Source organism: Ovis aries, chromosome 17, assembly GCF_016772045.2.
Source record: "Ovis aries strain OAR_USU_Benz2616 breed Rambouillet chromosome 17, ARS-UI_Ramb_v3.0, whole genome shotgun sequence".
Taxonomy (NCBI): Eukaryota; Metazoa; Chordata; class Mammalia; order Artiodactyla; family Bovidae; genus Ovis; species Ovis aries.
In genome coordinates this window covers 32,898,649-32,911,939 of record NC_056070.1, presented here as the reverse complement: position 1 = coordinate 32,911,939, position 13,291 = coordinate 32,898,649, and positions in this window count along the sequence as shown.

Genomic DNA, 13,291 nt, shown 5'->3' with positions numbered 1-13,291 from the left:
CTGGACGGTGTATTAAAAAGCAGAGACATCATTTTGCCAATGAAGGTCCATCTAGTCAAAGCTATGGTTTTTCCAGTAGTCATATATGGATGTGAGAGATGGACCATAAAGAAGGCTGAGAGCCAAAGAATTGATGCTTTTGAACTGTGGTGTTGGAGAAGACTCTTGAGAGACCTTTGGACTGCAAGGAGATCAAACCAGTTAATCCTAAAGGAAATCAGTCCTGAATATTCATTGGAAGGACTGATGCTGGAGCCAAAGCTTCAATACTTTGGCCACCTGATGTGAAGAACTGACTCGTTAGAAAATACCCTGGTGCTGGTAAAGATTGAAGGCAGGAGGAGAAGGGGACGACAGAAGATGAGATGGTTAGATGGCATCACTGACTCGATGGACATGAGTTTGAGCAAACTCTGGGAGACCGTGAAGCAAAGGGAAGCCTGGTTTGCTGCAGTCCATGGGTTGCAGGGTCAGACATGACAGAGTGACTGAAAAACAATAACCATGACAGAATCCATAGCCCTATTAGGTTGTCCTTTTCCCTGTGAACTCAGAGCCCTGGAGGCATTAGTACCTCAGCTGTTACTATATGCTCAGGTGAGGGTTATAAAGCCTCTATTCTACCCCTGTGATAAATTTAGGATATCTATAAGAAGAAACAAATATGCCTCAGTGCAGAAATCTCATGGCTTTTAGTATATATACTTCAGCTAAGATTTATTTCCCCCCCCAGGAACTTCTCCTTGAATTGTAACCATTTACTCCATAGGATGTGAAAAGGCATGCTGAAAGGAACACGTTGGTCAGGGTTGACTGGTCTACCTGCACCTAGTTTAGAATATTTCTGTCCCAGCCTATGGAATTTTCTCACTGACCAAGACAGTCTTATCTGAAGGGCCTTCAAGGTGGCAAAGATCCAACCAGAGAAATGTGAACAAGAGAAAGGGTATACTTAACTTTGCACCCAATAGTGCATTCAGGGACCCAGTGACTTCAGTTCTGCCTTCCATTTTCTGCTGCCCCAGAGATTTCTCCCCTGTGCCTATGTTAGTTTTATATATCCATTCAACTCTGGCTTTTGTGAGGTCTCTAGCCTGGGTGAGTTCACCATCTTATCAAAACCCTGCTCATTGCTCAAGGTCTAGCTCAAGAATCGTTCCCTAAAAGCCAGAGTCAACCACTTTGAGCTATAGTGAATCTATAAATTAAACCAGATATTTAATTAATCAGAATATTTAAAAATATGTATATCTTGGCTGAAGTTGTAATTAATATATTAAGCAGTATCCATGATCTCGGAAGTGACTAAAATGTTTATTCTTGCTGGATGTCCCACTCTTACGTAAGGAAAGTGGTCCAGAGAGTATGTTTGGGCTGAGCCACATAGTGAACCCCAAAATAAGGAGAATTTGGGGATCAAGATATTTATCAGACCTAAGGAGAAAGCCACTTCCCTGAAACATATATTAGTCCACTAATTTATCCTGGATACTGTAACAGAGGTTATTGTCTCCTTTGAAATAGCTTGGTGAGATTCATTTCTCCAATTAATAATGATTAAATTGATGGATGGAGAAATCAGTTAACCCAGAAAAACTCACAGAATCAGTAAATCACAGGGAAAGTATTTACATCTAGCTGCCTTGTCCCCTTTGCCAAGTAGTGTGAACATCCCTTAGCAAATACTAGCTTTCTTAGAAACTGATGTGGATCCCTGAGAGCCCAGCCTTGAGAAATTAACTCTTCTGGCCACTTAAAATGACCTTTCTTTAGTTACGGACTGTTTCAGGTCTGTAACAACTTTAGTTAAAAGTGCACAGTCAGGACAATGGTGAAAACTTAGTTTCCTTACAGTCTCAGTTTTAGCTTCTAAGGCGGAAGCAGAGTTTTGCTGATTTGTCTGAGTCATGTGCTTCTATTTAAGGAGGTTTGAATTTAGCTGAAGAGTAAAGCAGGATGCATGCGGAAGACAGTTAGAAACATCCATCCCTTTGTCTCCCTTTCAAAGAACATCAGTCTGCCTAGATCTGGTCTCTGAAGTTAGAAGGCTAGACAAAGGAAACAGCTAATCCAATTTTCAGCATTAGTACATGTAACATAAACAATTTAGGGGCTTACCTGCTTGAAATTGAGATACACCATAGTAATGTGCATTTTGAGAGTGAGTAGGGAAAATTTACATTACTTCCATTTACTGTTAAAATTTTACTTTATCACAAAAGTCAAGACTGTCTTGAATTCAATCTTCTATTGCCACTAAAATGAGTTTCTTTAATGAAGCTTGTGAATTCTATTACCTATAATAAAAACACATTTGAAACAATTGTTTTAAAGATACGATAATTTAGGAACTATTTTGCATTTTAATTTTATTTTTTTAAGGTTTCAGCACTTTATTACTAAGTATGTTATTTGCTATTATTTTCTTTTCTTTTCTTTTTTAATTTTAAAATCTTTAATTCTTACATGCATTCCCAAACATGACCCCCCCTCCCACCTCCCTCCCCACAACATCTCTCTGGGTCATCCCCATGCACCAGCCCCAAGCATGCTGCACCCTACGTCAGACATGGACTGGCGATTCAATTCTTACATGATAGTATACATGTTAGAATTCCCATTCTCCCAAATCATCCCACCCTCTCCCTCTCCCTCTGAGTCCAAAAGTCCGTTATACACATCTGTGTCTTTTTTCCTGTCTTGCATACAGGGTCGTCATTGCCATCTTCCTAAATTCCATATATATGTGTTAGTATACTGTATTGGTGTTTTTCTTTCTGGCTTACTTCACTCTGTATAATTGGCTCCAGTTTCATCCATCTCATCAGAACTGATTCAAATGAATTCTTTTTAACGGCTGAGTAATACTCCATTGGAAACCCTTGACACATAGGCCCATATAATCAAGTTGTTAGGTAGTTAGAATAGGGAAAAGGTGTCCATAATGGCAGTGGCTAAAAGACAAAGAAGGGGAAAACCCACGAAAATAGAACCAAGGAAGGTTTGAGGACCAGAGTGGGAGCCTCAGGTAAAATAAACAGCCTTCCTGGCTAGCCCAATTTCATAGAATGAGCTCAGGGAGAGGAGAGAGAGAGAGAAAAAAAAAAAAAAACGTATAAAAAGAGGAGCCAAAATTGAGCTGTGGGCCTCTCTCTTTGCCCTGTTTTGGGTCAGGGCCTCTGTCTTCTCTTTGGGTCTTTTGGATTGGCCTGTCCTATTCACACCTCAAGGATGCATTTTCCTTTGCTTGCCAAATAAAACTGAGCTGTAAAACTGGTCTCTCCATTGCTTCAAATTCTTGCTGTGGTGAGACAGAATCAAGGACATTACAAACTCCCCTGACAAACTGATGCCTACTCTTCCTCTGTAATCTCCTTATAGAAGCTGATTGTTATACAATATATTGGTAGATATAAACTACAGACTCAGACATTTTTTGATAAATTAAAAATACCTTTATGTAATGTACAAGTATGTGGTGACTAACAGGCAGAATCTGGGTGTTGCTCTGTAATGAATGCATTTGCTTTATCTCTTTATCTCTGATGTTGAGCGCTCCCATTAAGGAAGGAGACTTGATGGCAATCAAGTTCACAGGATTCTGATTCTCAATTGAGAAACTAGAATCTGTCAGGGTAATCAGAATTTACCTGGATTTCAAGTTCTAAATCATGACTGATATATGTATCAAAATGCCAATAGAATGTGTACTTCAATACCTTGACAAGGATTAAATGCTCATGTACAACATTCATGCCATTCTCTTCTTGGTGTCAGGATATCTGAAAAGCAATCCAGTAATCGAAACATAGCTTGGGTGCTCAGTGAGAAGAGAGTTAAACTGCTCAACACAGGAAATCAACAGAAATGTAAGACACAAGTGTGGCAAAGCTAGGATGTTTAAGGAAGTTCAAGGTATTATTGTAATTGGTGATGCTAATTGTATAACTTCTGCTATGTTATTGATTACATAGAATTTCCCAGACTACTATAAACATCTCTAACTTGCCTTCTTTTGTCTTACACATGAGGAACTGTGTTTGAATCTAACTAAGCAAAGAATACAACAAATTTACACACTGTGGACTGTGTCTTTCGAGAGCTTCTGTTTTCCTTTGTCTACTTGGAATCCTGTGTCTTATTTTAATAATGAAATAAAATCACCCATATTTAAAATAAACTAAAAAAGAAATTGTTCTACTGATTTTTATTTTTTTTAACGGGATCATCTTCCTTAATTCAGACCACATTACCTGATCAGATTCTCTTCATTGCTCTTACCCTTCTTGCCTCCTCTGGTTGTACAGATTATCCCTTTTGTTTCTAACATAATTTGATTTAATCATGAATATTGCTAAAACATCTTTATTATTTAAAATTGATGCTATTTTACTCGTTGGGTCTAGAAATAGATCTAACTTAAAACCAAGCATGTGTGGTTTCCATGCCCAAGCTGCCTTATTAGAGATAACTTATTTCAGACTGACAGGATGCTCTACCAAATATGTTGTGTTCTCTATTGCTTAGCTTCAGTAAGCAGTAAAGAGCATCCTCTCAGGCAGCTGGTGATATGAATGCAATGTTAACCACTCTCATGGCTATAAAAAAAGACAGATTAAGTTCATAGCTGTGGCCATAACCTTGGTCTAATAAAATAAAACAAAGTAAGGCCCATTACAGTGTGTTTATTGCCATCTGTTACCAAATACTTCATTTAGATGATTCTGGAACAGCTTCATAGCCTTCACACTGAGCCAACTGCCTATGAAATGCAAAACTCAGAGGAATTAGAAAAACATTAAATGAAATCATGTAACAAATGCAAATACTCTATGTTCAGACATGCTACATTCTCAATTTATGAGCTCTAAATTTTCCCTGAATGTGATTTCTATCCTGGTGAGAAGCCAGCAAGAGTTTGTAGATGATTATTTGCTATATTCTACTTTTTATATTGAGCCTGTGACCTTTACACAACCAATTTAAGCATAGCTGTTCTTCATCACTCATCTTCAGAGAAGCTCCCCTTCTCTAGTTTATGGAGGATAAAATTAAAACACAGGCAGTGTGCAATGGATTATAGCATTGATTTAGAAGAGAACAAAATAATGCATCTTTTGTGGTCCCAAGATTAATGGTTCACCAACGGGGCAAGAGTAGATTCAGTTACACTCCATTCACAGGGGAGCCTATAGACATTGCTGGGTAAGACGCAAGATTGCTGAATTTTGTCCAGTCATTTGAAGAGTGGTATACTCTTGCCTGGAAAGTCCCATGGATGGAGGAGCCTGATGGGCTGCAGTCCATGGGGTCGCTGAGGGTCGGACATGACTTAGTGACTTCACTTTCCCTTTTCACTTTCATGTATTGGAGAAGGAAATGGCAACCCACTTCAGTGTTCTTGCCTGGAAAATCCCAGGGATGGGGGAGCCTGGTGGGCTGCCATCTATGGGGTCGCACAGAGTCGGACATGACTGAAGTGACTTAGCAGCATAAATGGAAAGAAGGAATAAGACTATAGGGAAAGATAGAAAAAAAAAGAGAATAGAATGCAGATATATGTATAACTAAATCACTTGACTGTATACCTGAAACTAACACAATATTGTAAATCAACTATATTTCAATTAGAAAAAGAGACTAAGTTCTTCCCACAGTGAATCTGAGTACTCTATCCCCCTTGACATGGGCCCCTTGCAAAGGACCTTGTCCATACTTCCCACACTATATAATATGCAGGTAAAGTGAGCATATAATTTAATATCCAAGACAGGATACTTTCAAGAGTTAAAAGATAGGCACTATTAATAATTACAATGGGGTGACAAAACAGTGGGTGCCATAAATGATATATGACATTCTATTTTAAATCACTTTAGATTCAATCTTCCTTATTTTAAGCATAATATTTATCCATTTTACCTACTAGTCAGTTTCCATTTATCTTTCCTTTCTAAAAAGAAGCTTTGCTAATATACAGAATTTACTATTTTTGTTTTAAAGGATATTGCCTATTAAATGCTCAAGTATTGAAGAATAGTGAAACAAGATAAGTGGGGATCATACTTACTTAAAATTTCTGATTACAATAAATATGCATATTATGTGTATTTCTATGCATGTATGTGTATATTTACATGTACATGGATATGTGTACCCACACAATTTTTATCTCCTGAATAGATGTCATTGCTAACAAAATATATGTTTTCATTTGATAAATGGGTTCTACACTCAGTAGTAACCTTTTAAAAAATAATGCTCTCAAATGAAATTTATTTGAACTTAAGAAGTCAAGCCAGGATATATTCACAGAAGGGAAATATGAAATACTTGTTTGCTTTTTAATTAGAAGATATGATTTGACATGGGACAGGAAAATTTTCAATTACTAGCTCTGGAATACTGAGGGGGAAAATAAGAAAAAATAAAAACAGAAGTCCTGCTAGAACTAGAAACATGGCAGAAAAGGAATAGGATAAAATTTAATTCAATTCTGAGTAGTCCAACTTTAAAAATTAATAATTCTTTAATTTCATCTGATTAAGAGCATAGTCATTCCCCAAACCTAAGGTAGATCCATTTGCAAGTGTGAGTCAAGTGACTATAGCTTTGGGAGAGGGGATGCTATAGGGCCTGGTGACAACAAGGTTAGACTAATCATCTATTCTGCATTGTCAAATTTAAATATGCTTGCCAATTTTACATTATTTACATTTTTTGAAATTTATTTGTTATATTTAAGGTAATATGAATCTTTATATGAAATCCTTAGTATCAATTTATGTGTGCGTGTATATATATATATACATATATATATATGTATAATTACTACCATCTTTCAGTTCAGCTCAGTTCAGTAGCTCAGTCGTGTCCAGTTCTTTGCAACCCCATGAATCCCAGCATGCCAGGCCTCCCTGTCCATCACCAACTCCCGGAGTTCACTCAGACTCATGTCCTTCGATTCAGTGATGCCATCCAGCCATCTCATCCTGTCATCCCCTTCTCCTCCTGCCCCTAATCCTTCCCAGCATCAGAGTCTTTTCCAATGAGTCAGCTCTTCGCATAAGGTGGCCAAAGTACTGGAGTTTCAGCTTTAGCATCAGTCCTTCCAATGAACACCGAGGACTGATATCCTTTAGAATAGACCGGTTGGATCTCCTTGCAGTCCAAGGGACTCTCAAGTCTTCAACATCACAGTTCAAAAGCATCAGTTTTTCAGCACTCAGTTTTCTTCACAGTCCAACTCTCACATTCATACATGACCACTGCAAAAATCATAGCCTTGACCAGACGGACCTTTGTTGGCAAAGTAATGTCTCTGCTTTTGAATATGCTATCTAGGTGGGTCATAACTTTCCTTCCAAGGAGTAAGCATCTTTTAATTTCATGGTTGCAATCACCATCTGCAGTGATTTTGGAGCCCTCCAAAATAAAGTCAGCCAATGTTTCCACTGTTTCCTCATCTATTTCCCATGAAGTGATGGGACCAGATGCCATGATCTTAGTTTTCTGAATGTTGAGCTATAAGCCAACTTTTTTTACCTCCTCTTTCACTTTCATCAAGAGGCTCTTTAGTTCCTCTTCACTTCCTGCCATAAGGGTGGTGTCATCTGCATATCTGAGGTTATTGATATTTCTCCCAGCAATCTTGATTCCAGCTTGTGCTTCCTCCAGTCCAGCGTTTCTCATGATATACTCTGCATGTAAGTTAAATAAGCAAGGTGACAATATATAGCCTTGACATCCTCCTTTTTCTATTTGAAACCAGTCTGTTGTTCCACATCCAGTTCTAACTGTTGCTTCCTGACCTGCATATAGTTTTCTTGAGAAGCAGGTTAGGTGGTCTGGTATACCCATCTCTTTCAGAATTTTCCACAGTTTCTTGCCACACAGTCAAAGGCTTTGGCATAGTCAATAAAGCAGAAATAGATGTTTTTCTGGAACTCCCTTGCTTTTTTGATGATCCAGAGGATGTTGGCAATTTGATCTCTGGTTCCTCTGGGGGAAAAAAGACAATAATTACATATCTGTCCTTAAAAACTTACATTCTACTTTTTCCTCTTTTTGGGGGGAAGACTTTTTTTTTTTTGAAAGAAAAACTGCTGCTGCTGCTGCTAAGTCACTTCAGTCGTGTCCGACTCTGCGCGACCTCAGAGATGGGAGCCCACCAGGCTCCCCCATCCCTGGGATTCTTCAGGCAAGAACACTGGAGTGGGTTGCCATTTCCTTCTCCAATGCATGAAAATGAAAAGTGAAAGTGAAGTTGCTCAGTGGTGTCCGACTCTTAGCGACCCCATGGACTGCAGCCCACCAGCCTCCTCCGTCCATGGGATTTTCCAGGCAAGAGTACTGGAGTGGGTTGCCATTGTCTTCTCTGAAGAAAAACTGAAGAATAAAACTATAGTTACTTAAATCATGAAGTAAAAACAAGTAGACTATATGATTTTCAGAGTGTACTTCTGTGCCATATTAGGTTAACTAAATAGCAATCTGTTTGAATATTTAAACTTTTCAAAATTCTTTTTATTAAAATCATTTAAAAAATGTGGTTGAAAACATCATGTAATATTTAAAATCATATGAATTATTAATATGTTCCAAAATTTCCTGATCCTGTTATTACTATGTCCACTTTTGCATGTTGAAAGCAAATTACACATTCTTTACAAATAATTTCTGAAACATACATTTTTTTTTCTTTTTCTTAATCTTTAAAACATTTTTTTATTTTTAATTGAAGGATAATTGCTTTACAATATTGTGTTGATTTCTTTTAATTGGTTTGTACTTAAGAAAGAAATTACCATGTGGCTGATCTGTTATATGGAAAATTTTAGCCTGCATGAAGACCCTAGTTCATATAAGCAGAGGAATATGATAATAATAAGTGAATAAAAGAAAGAATTAGGAATCAGACAGAGGTTGAAGAAATGTCACTTACTTCATAATTTTCCCAAAATAACAGTGATTGTATGTTTATAGCTATCATATTAAAATTTTATTGAATTTTAAATAAATTAATTTTGAAACTAAGCCTATATTTTATCAAGTATCATATTATTATCTTTAGCAACGGAAGTGGATTCAACTATTCTTCAGTGTTTAATTTTCATGCATTTGGCTCTTGTAATACCATTTGTATCCGTTACAAAGCAGCCTGACACCTGATCGCCGTTTACAGTCCATGCCATGCCACACTGAGAGGATTAGGCTGTCACCCCTTTCCCAGAGCTTACTGACCTGAGGAGGTAGAGTCTTGAGAGACATCGCTGAGATTTTTTTAGTGCTAACTAGGCTAAATGTTAGTAATGTTAGTACTAACTAGACAAGAAACAATGGATCAAAGTGTTATTACAATTTTTATTTTATATGCACCTGCTACATTCACAGTGTGAAAAAAATGTCTTAAAATATATTATGTGCTTTGGATAGTAATGTCCACTCTGCACACATATTTTCACTCGTGGGTAGAAAATAAGTAAAAGAGAAATATTTTAATAACTTCACAAAAGAAAATTTCTCCAATTCATTCTAAGAGTGAGTGAGAAGATGCTGCTTTTCCTATTCTGTTCAAAGCAGATATGTATTTCAGTCACTGACACTTCTTTGCATTATCTATGTGAAAAAAATCCAAACGTTGAGTTTTTTTTTACTTTTTATTTTATGTTATATCATAGTTGATTAACAATGTTGTGATAGTTTAAGGTATTTGCAAAGTGACTCAGTTATATAAATACATATATCTATTCTTTTATAAACAGTTTTCTTAAATACTTGTAAGTGACCATAAAATAACAAAGGAAAATAACAAAGGAAATTATTTAGCAAAAAAAAACAAAGGAAAATGACCATTTCTATTAATTTACTTATTCATTTATGAACTCATTCATTCTTTAAATACAATTTTTCCCTAGAAGTTCACCACTCACTCACACAAATATAATAATTACCATATAGTAATAGCCTACATAGGTTTGTCAGATGGCAGATACACAAATTATCAATGTTAATATAGTCTTTTTAGTGTATAAATGCATGTTACAAAATAAATTTTAAAATATAAATATTATAACAAATATTGTCCAAAATTTTTAGCCAACAAAATACATCCTAATATCTCACAGTGATCTTCAAGAAATACTTTGAGGAATAATAATTTTTTTATGTCGGGACAGTTAGGGAGTTTAGGATGGACATGTACACACTGCTACATTTAAAATGGATAACCAACAAGGCCCTGCTGTACAGCACAAGGAACTCTCCTCAGTATTATGTGGTAGCCTGGAGAGGAGAGGGGTCTGGGAGAGAATGGATGCATGAATGGCACAGTCACTTCCTTGTTCACCTGCAGCTATCAAAACATTGTTTGTTAATCAACTATACCCCGATACAAAAAATAAAGTTTAAAAAAATAAAAGTTAAGTTTAAACAAAGCTTCTAGGATTATTCTATAATTATTTCTTTTTATTTATATGGCATTCCAATGTCATCTACTCTGTAAAATTTCTTAACATCAAGAAATGGGATAAATTTGTAAACAAGGCTGTTGTATTAAGCTTACTTTATATGTCTATCCTTGATGATTCAACAATTAATCTGAAATTCACACTTTCTTCCTTAAAACACAATCAGTCCAATTCAGTTCAGTCGCTCAGTCATGTCCGACTCTTTGCGACCCCATGAATTGCAGCACGCCAGGCCTCCCTGTCCATCAACAACTTCTGGAGTTCACTCAGACTCACGTCCATCGAGTCAGTGATGCCATCCAGCCATCTCATCCTCGGTCATCCCCTTCTCCTCCTGCCCCCAATCCCTCCCAGCATCAGAGTCTTTTCCAATGAGTCAACTCTTCGCATAAGGTGGCCAAAGTACTGGAGTTTCAGCTTTAGCATCATTCCTTCCAAAGAAATCCCAGGGGTGATCTCCTTCAGAAAGGACTGGTTGGATCTCCTTGCAGTCCAAGGGACTCTCAAAGGCACAAACACACATATAGAGGCTATTATCCTAACTCATTGTGTGAAAATAGTACTCTTAGAAGGCAATTAGGAAGAGAAAGAATGCAAACTATTGTATTGGTAAAAGTATTACAGCTAAAGATTTAGAAACACTGAAAGGGCTTCCTCATGGCTCAAATGGTAAGAGAATCTGCCTGCAATGCATGAGACCTGGGTTTGATCCCTGGGTTGGAAAGATCCCCTGGAGAAGGGAATAGCAACCTTCTCCAGTATTCTTGCCTGGAGATATCTTGGAAAAGGTCAATTTTAATTCTATTCCCAAAGAAAGGAAATGCCAAAAAATGTTCAAACTACTGCACAATTGCACTCATCACACTCTAGCAAAGTAATGCTCAAAATTCTCCAAGCAAGGCATGAACAGCATAAGAACTGAGAACTTCCAGACATTCAAGATGGATTTAGAAAAGGCAGAGGAACCAAACATCAAATTGCCAACATCCGTGGATCATAAGTACAAGCTGGAATCAAGATTGCTGGGAGAAATATCAATAACCTCACATATGCAGATGACACCACACTTATGGGAGAAAGTGAAGAGGAGCTAAAGAGCCTATTGATGAAAGTGAAAGAGTAGAGAGAAAATGCTGGCTTAAAGCTCAACATTCAGAAAACTAAGATCATGGCATCTGGTCCCATTACTTCATGGGAAGTAGATGGGGAAACAGTGTCAGACTTTATTTTGGGGCGCTCCAAAATCACTGTAGATGGTGACTGCAGCCATGAAATTAAAAGATGCTTACTCCTTGGAAAGAAAGTTATGACCAACCTAGATAGCATATTAAAAAGCAGAGACATTACTTTGCCAGCAAAGGTCCATCTAGTCAAGGCTATGGTTTTTCCAGTAGTCATGTATGGATGTGAGAGTTGGACTGTGAAGAAAGCTGAGCACCGAAGAACTGATGCTTTTGAACTGTGGTGTTGGAGAAGACTCTTGAGGATCCCTTAGACTGCAAGGAGATCCAACCAGTCCATTCTAAAGGAGATCAGTCCTGGATGTTCATTGGAAGGACTAATGCTGAAACTCCAAAACTTTGGGCACCTCATGAGAAGAGTTGACTCATTGGAAAAGACTCTGATGCTGGGAGGGATTGGGGGCAGGAGGAGAAGGGGACAACAGAGGATGAGAAGGCTGGATGGCATCACTCACTTGATGGACATGAGTTTGAGTGAACTTGGGGAGTTGGTGATGGACAGGGAGGCCTGGTGTGCTGCGATTCATGGGGTTGCAAAGAGTTGGACACAACTGAGCGAGTGAACTGAACTGATTGGATCACATAAAAAGCAAGAAAATTCCAGAAGAATTCTATTTCTACTTTATTGACTATGCCAAAGAATTTGACTGTGTAGATCACAACAAACTCTGGAAAATTCTTAAGGAGATGGGAATACCAGACCTCACCTGACCTGCCTCTTGAGAAATCACTACTCAGGGCAAGAAGCAACAGTTACTATCTGACATGGAACAATGGACTGGTTCCAAATTGGGGAAGGAGCACGTCAAGGCTATATATTGTCTCTCTGATTATTTAACTTATATGTGGAGTACATCATGTGAAATGTCAGGGTGGATGAAGCACAAGCTGGAATCAAGATTGCCAGGAGGAACTGAAGAACCTCTTGTTGAAAGCGAAAGAGGAGAGTGAAAAAGTTGGCTTAAAACTCTACATGTAGAAAACTAAGATCATTGCATCCAGTCCCATCACTTCATGGCAAATAGAGGGGAAAACAATGGAAACACTGAGAGAGTTTATTTTCTTGGGCTCCAAATTCTCTGCAGATGGTAACTGCAGCCATGAAATTAAAAACGCTTGTTCCTTGGAAGAAAAGCTATGACCAACATAGACAGCACCTTAAAAAGCAGAGACATTACTTTGCCAACAATGTCCATCTAGTCAAAACTATGGCTTTTCCAGCAGTTATGTATGGATGTGAGAGTTGGACTATAAATTTAATCCTCAAAGCTGAGTTTTGAAGAATTGATGCTTTTGAACTGTAGTGTTGGAGAAGACTCTTGAGAGTCCGTTGGACTGCAAGAACATCCAACCAGTCCATCCTAAAGGAAATCAGTCCTGAATATGCATTGGAAGGACTGATGCTGAAGTTGAAGCTCCAATACTTTGGTTACCTGATGCAAAGAACTGACTCATTGGAAAAGACCCCGATGCTGGGAAAGATTGAAGGCAGTAGGAAAAGGGAATGACAAAGGACGAGATGGTTGGAAGGAATCACATACTTGATGAACATTAATTTGAGCAAGCTCTGGGAGTTGCTGA